Here is a 6,728-nt window from a genome sequence, read left to right as displayed (position 1 = left end):
GGTTCACAATACTATTCAATATTATTTACAATTCGGGTATCGCTCTTCAGAAACGGCTTCAGTTATAAAACTTCCTGGCAGATTAAAACTGTGTGCCCGACCGAGACTCGAACTCGGGACCTTTGCCTTTCACGGGCAAGTGCTCTACCAACTGAGCTGTGGGTACCGGGCGTGAGTCGTGCTTCGGTAGCTCAGTTGGTAGAGCACTTGCCCGTGAAAGGCAAAGATCCCGAGTTCGAGTCTCGGTCGGGCACACAGTTTTAATCTGCCAGGAAGTTTCATATCAGCGCACACTCCGCTGCAGAGTGAAAATCTCATTCTGGCTTCAGTTATAGTTTGTAAAATTTCCTAAAAAACGAGAATTAAAAAAAATTAGTGATTTTAGAACAATAAGTCTGGTGAACCGTCCCTCGAAAATATTTGTAAATAATATTCGTATACGAATCTACAAATTATGTATAGAACAAACTGCACCTGCAAAGTTTGGCTTCAGAAACACTATCGGTACTCCAGAGGATCTGCTCTGCATTCAGATCTTATTGCAGAGGGGTACAAATATTTACTGTGATGTCTATGCCTGTTTATTATCAAATGGCTTTCGACAGAGTACAAGACTACGGGGTGGGCGAGCTGTTAAATAATAGAGGAATAAATTACCTGCGAAAACATAATTAATCTAACTGGTCTCAGTATCCTGCTGTGAGAGTTGAAAGTGAGAAAGCTGACACATTAAATATATGGAATGAGGCAGGATTACATCTTGTCGCCACTGATATCTAATCTTCATTCGGAATATACCTTCAAAGAAGCCCTTGAAAGTGTCGAAGAAGGAATCATCTTGAATGCAGAGAATCTGAACAATAACAGCTACGCTCATGATACTGTAATATTTGCTGACAGTTTAAGTAGTGTTTGTCAGCATGTATCCCGAACCAAAGAAAGTAGTGAGCGTTATGGCCTAGAAATCAACATAAGTAAAACAAAATTAATGTTCAGCAGCAACAAGACATACCAAATTGTCCCCTAAAACATTAATGGTAAACTTATTGAACAAATAAACAAATTCGCTTGTCTGGGAACTATACAGTAACAAAATTAAACTAAAATCCGTATTGTGAAATCCAGAGCCGCATTTTGTAAAATGATTATTGTGTTCAAGAACCATCACCTATCACTCTAAACAAAATTAAGACTTCTACATTGCTACATATTTACCCGTCCTTTTCTGTGGAGTTGCCGGCCGCGGTGGTCTCGCGGTTCTAGGCGCGCAGTCCGGAACCGTGCGACTGCTACGGTCGCAGGTTCGAATCCTGCCTCGGGCACGGATGTGTGTGATGTCCTTAGGTTAGTTAGGTTTAAGTAGTTCTAAGTTCTAGGGGACTGATGACCACAGCAGTTGAGTCCCATAGTGCTCAGAGCCCTTTTCTGTGGAGTTGAGACATGGATGTGGACCGTGACGACGGGCAAACGACTTGAGGTATTTGAGATGTGGCTGTGCAGGTGAATTACTAACAACGACATTCTCCACAAAAACAAGAAAAAACAGAAGTCTAAAACACAGTAATATTCGAAAACTACGATATCTCAGCCATGTTACGAGGAATGGAAACAGTTATAAACTGCTACAGAACACTCCTCAGGGACAGATACCTGGTAAAAGAGGACTAGAAAGAAGAATAATATCTTTGCTCGGAACCACAAAGACGTAGACTTCACATAAGAGCGAGCAAATTTTTCGAATAAGCAAAAGTAATATAGTTATGAAGCTGACCAACATCTGAAACGGATAGGCACTAGAAGTAGGAGCCAACATGTTCACTTCTAGTGACATTTGTGAGCAATACCAAAAATCAGTTCCGGATGCGATGTGACGTGTTTCAAAATAAGAGTCCACATAAATTTTACATCATTGGTCGATGGTTTCCTGTGGACATACGTGACTCTAGAGCCACGTTCTTTAGCTGGATGCGAAAATCTCCGAAATACCAGTCACAAATTAGTAGTATAATGTCTTGATTAGGACGTTTAAATTGTGACTGTGGGTGCAAAGTTATAAAAACCAATGTGTGTAAACCAGTAGAGCGTACTGCAGGACACTATCATGTGAAGAATAATGCCACTAGCACGATACGTTTCCATTTTCCGCTGCAGATAAATGACATTTCTTTGACAAGTATCCATATACAAGCACAAAAGCGAGTAATGTATGCTCCAGAACGGAAATAGTACTAAATAATGAAATAGAAGAGGAGGTAGAGTTTCGAAACAGCTGATGCACTGTGTGTTGCGGAAACCTTGAATCAGTGGCTTCTAAAAAACACAAAGTATGAAACAATGTCGATGTCACATATTTTGAAACATCATTAAAGCATCTGGTTAACATTGCATCTTGCACTGAAGTTATACGCCAAAGTTTCGGCGTAATTTTTCTACATATCTTTGATGGTTCATATAAATTTTGTGGAGTTAGACAATAATTAGCTGTGAAATAATCCTTATTATAGGAATTGGAAAAGTGAAATGCAAAAGTAAAAATACTGGAAGACGAAAGCAACAAATTCGATCAAGTGTTTGTCGGAAGTCACGGGGCTCGGGAATGGAACGAAGATTAATATCTCATGTCCGACAAATAGTTTTGTTGGTGATCTAGAGCAACTGCTGGACAGACTTTGCTAAAAATAGACATCAAAATCAAACGAAAGAATGATTAAAATAAATACTCGAACACTGCAGCAAAATTTCGTGACTGATTAGACTAAAGTGGAGCATTCGATCAGTAAGTAGAATCCTTAGGTTCGATGTCAGACAATATATTTCTCAGACGCCAAGAAGAACGATCTAGCTTTGCGTTCGAATGGCTTACGCCGTATAAATTGTATACCCAGCCGTCGATCTAATGCTTTTCTCGTCTCGATATTTAAACGAGGAAATCTATCTCGATGTTTAAACGAGGGTATCTACTATCTTATCACTCTGCAACTTGCAAAATCTACATAGCTTTTGAAAATGCAGGTAGTATTTACCTTTCTTTTAAATGTATGCAGTCTGAAATCAATATTACACAACAACAGAAAAAGTTCTGAGTAGGTCTATGTGCTGTAAATAAATCGTGTAACATGTAATAATTAACGTCCATGAATGTACCTAAAAAATAAACCCCGACACGAAAAAATTCATTTATTACAGTTCCTGTCTACAAACAAGATATTTGAAGTTACAGCAATTTACTCTAAATAACGAAAAGTGTGAAGTTATCTACATGAGTGCTAAAAGAATTTCGGTACAACGATAAATCACAACAGCGCGACCGCTGCGGTCGCAGGTTCGAATCCTGCTTCGGGCATGGATGTGTGTGATGTCCTTAGGTTAGTTAGGTTTAAGTAGTTCTAAGTTCTACGGGAGTGATGACCACAGCAGTTAAGTCCCATAGTGCTCAGAGCCATTTGAACCATTTTTGATAAATCACATAAATCTAAGGGCTGTAAATTCAACTAAGTGCTTAGGGATTACAGTTACAAATAACTAAAATTGGAAAGGTCACACAGATAACGTTGTAGGTAGAGCAAACCAAAGGCTATGATTCATTGGTAGAACACATAGAAGTGCCATAGGTCTACTAGAGCTTGCTTATACCACGCTTGTCCGCCCTCTTCAGGATTATTACAGTGCGGTGTGGGACACGCATCAGATGGGACTGACGGAGGATAACGAAAATGTTCAAAGAAGGGCAGCTCGTTTTGTATTTTCTCAGAAAAAGGGGAGAGAGGGCCACAGATATGACACCGCAACTGTGGTGGCAATCATTTTTTTTTTAAAAAAAAAGGCGTTTTTCGTTACGGCAGTATCTCCTCGTGAAATTTCAATCAGCAGATTTCTCCTGCGGTTGAAAAATATTCTATTGGCGCCCACGTACATATGGAGAAACACTCATTATGATAAAATAAGAGAAATCAGATCCCGCACTGAAATATTTAAGTGACCGTTTCTCCCGCCCTCCGTTTGAGAGCGGAACGGCAGACACATAGCTTGAAGGTGATTCCTTGAACCCTCTGCTAGGCATTTAATTGTGAATTGTAGAGTAATCATGTAGATGCAGGTGTAGATGTAGATACGTAAGGTGAATATGTTTCAGAAATGAAATATTACATTGTGACTGAACGTGACTTCTTTTCTCGGTTAATTACTGTCTATATTACAATTAATTATGTCAAGAGCGAGAAATATAAATAACAATATATTATTCTCATTAAGTACATGGTATAAGTTTATAGTGTCTTAGTGTCTAAAGCCGTGATTAGATCATGTCGAAAAAGTACTGAAAAGTTTCTTTAGCCGAATAGTGTTAAACTTCGTAAACTCCGGTTAAGCCAGTGTGAATCAGTCCTTTGGCATAGCAGTAAATGTGATTGGATATGAGATTTGTAGTTTATAACATAGACTCGATGAAAAGGAACTGTACTATTAACTTGGTGTAAACTTGACATTTAACTTCATTTACCCATGGATAATACTTAATAATCTTTTGATGGATATATTCTTGAATTCTTATTATTAGTAGTATTACAGCAGAAGAGACGAACGATGGCGCTCCAGTGTAGAGACTTTCGCTGTACCGTTATCGTGGATTTTTACAAGTTTTCTGTGTACCCTACTTTACACACAGTAACTCGCTTCGTGGTCTAGAAGCTGTCTCTCAGACGGTGCCATTAGTTTCAGAAAAGTTTTATTGCACAGCCAGTGATTCACCTAAACCTTCTAAATATGAAACTGAGAAAATACGAGTGAAGTTGTTATGATTTCAAATAGTTTCTTACTTTCGAGAATAAATATATTTCAAAGAGGGAATGCGAGACGAAGGTTTAGCGCACAACTGACAGCGGTCGCATCTATCGTTCTCTTAAAGCGAATATTTTAGTTTGAAAATTATTAATTTCAGTTAAGAGCGAGAAACTTAATGCTCTCTAACTTGGAATCTAATTTCCTAGTGCATGACATAGGACAATTATTGTGTTTGCAGCAAAAAGTACTCTTAGGTAACGTATTAAAATGCGCCATCAACCATAAAATTTATTTAACTGACGAATTTGTCCGTTCGCAAGTGTCTTGTAGACTGTTACTGAAATGAGAAGGAATTCTAAGACCGCCATACCAAAACGTATTCTGTCTCACCGGATTCGTCGTCAGTAATGTTTATTCCTTGAAGTTAACGGTAATATTCACTCCAAGAACACAAAGCAGAGTCTCAGTTGTCGCTTGCTTAATACATTAGCATTTGAACAAAAACGTGAGTACTATTCTGTAAGCGTTGTTCCCAATAGAACATAAATAGGAAAGGAATATGTCGGCGGTAAATTCCAAAATTTCAGACATATGTTGAAAGGAGTCTTTGCATCACACTCTTCCCACTGCGAATTAGAGGTGTTCGTTGTAATGTGCTGCTCACATGTGAATATAATTGTCCGTCAAGATCGCGATCAAGACGGACAGTTATACTGACTACAGACAATGGTAGAAGGTTCGTGTGATGATTTTATGTCATTTATATATAGTACTCGTGTGTGCCTGTTGCAGAAGCTCATTGGTATCTTCGAGTTTTTAGTTAGAATTCATTATTATGCAAGTACTGATTCGTCCCACAACCAAGTAGCTTTGGTTGAGGTGGCTTGAAGGAACCTGCAAAATAGCTTAAAAATAGTAAGTAACATTGCTACCGGGAGTAACAGTAAAAGGAAATATCAAGAATGATGAAACTAGGCGTCTAACTATGCTGAAATGTTCTACAGCATGAAATCGATGCATAAAATTCGACATCACATTATCCGATAAACGCAGAAGAGCCAAATCATTCTGTTCAACAAAAATGCGTATAGAAAAATATAGAAACAAGAGGAAAAACTTTAGAACACCGAATAGGACGGACAGTTAAATTGCGACCAGACAGTTATCTGTAGGAGAATATTGTGATTCTAAGGATACATCAAGGTAGCGACACCAGAAATAACTTTTATGAAATACGTCTGAGACACAAACATGTACAGATTAAACGCCTGTATAAAATAAAAGGGAAAGTGGGATAAATAAGTAAAGCGTCTAGTACAAGAACACCGATCAAACAAAAAATAAAAATAATAAAATGTGGCATTTTGGCGAGAAAAATGCAAAGAACTACACCGAGTAAGCATGAATAAATACTGAATTGGATGCAAAAGGGCTGATCAGTTATCGTGATTCTGATCTACACCGAGAAGAAATATTGCGTTATTAGTGAACCAAATAAAATCAATTAAATAGTTCGATAAGTAGTTACGCATTTGAAATTACAGCTCTGTTTCCGAGAATGTTTCACAGACGAAATATGAGACGTTAGACTTTTCATCACTCGCCTATTTTGCATATTCTAGCTCGAGAGTAAAACGTCTGAACACAGTCAACAACAATAATATATTGCTAACTCACAATACGTTTCTTTCTTACTGAAAAGGACTGAAGTCCCCTCCTAATAGTAACGTAAATGAGGTATTGAACAGAGGTTTCTCCACCCGATTAGTAAATCCATACAATTTAATTAAATAACGTCAGAGGGATAATGCTCAATGTAATAAATCTAGTTCTAGTGTTTCTGAGTTCATGCACGAAGTTGCATAGTTCCGTAAATTAATAGGTTTCCCTAAAAGAAAAGAAAAGGAAGCTTGGTGTGTGATTAGACGATGCTGTTTCTCCACATTTAG

Source organism: Schistocerca nitens, chromosome 7 (genome assembly GCF_023898315.1).
Source record: "Schistocerca nitens isolate TAMUIC-IGC-003100 chromosome 7, iqSchNite1.1, whole genome shotgun sequence".
In the NCBI taxonomy this organism is placed as follows: Eukaryota; Metazoa; Arthropoda; class Insecta; order Orthoptera; family Acrididae; genus Schistocerca; species Schistocerca nitens.
This window is presented reverse-complemented; position numbering follows the sequence as displayed.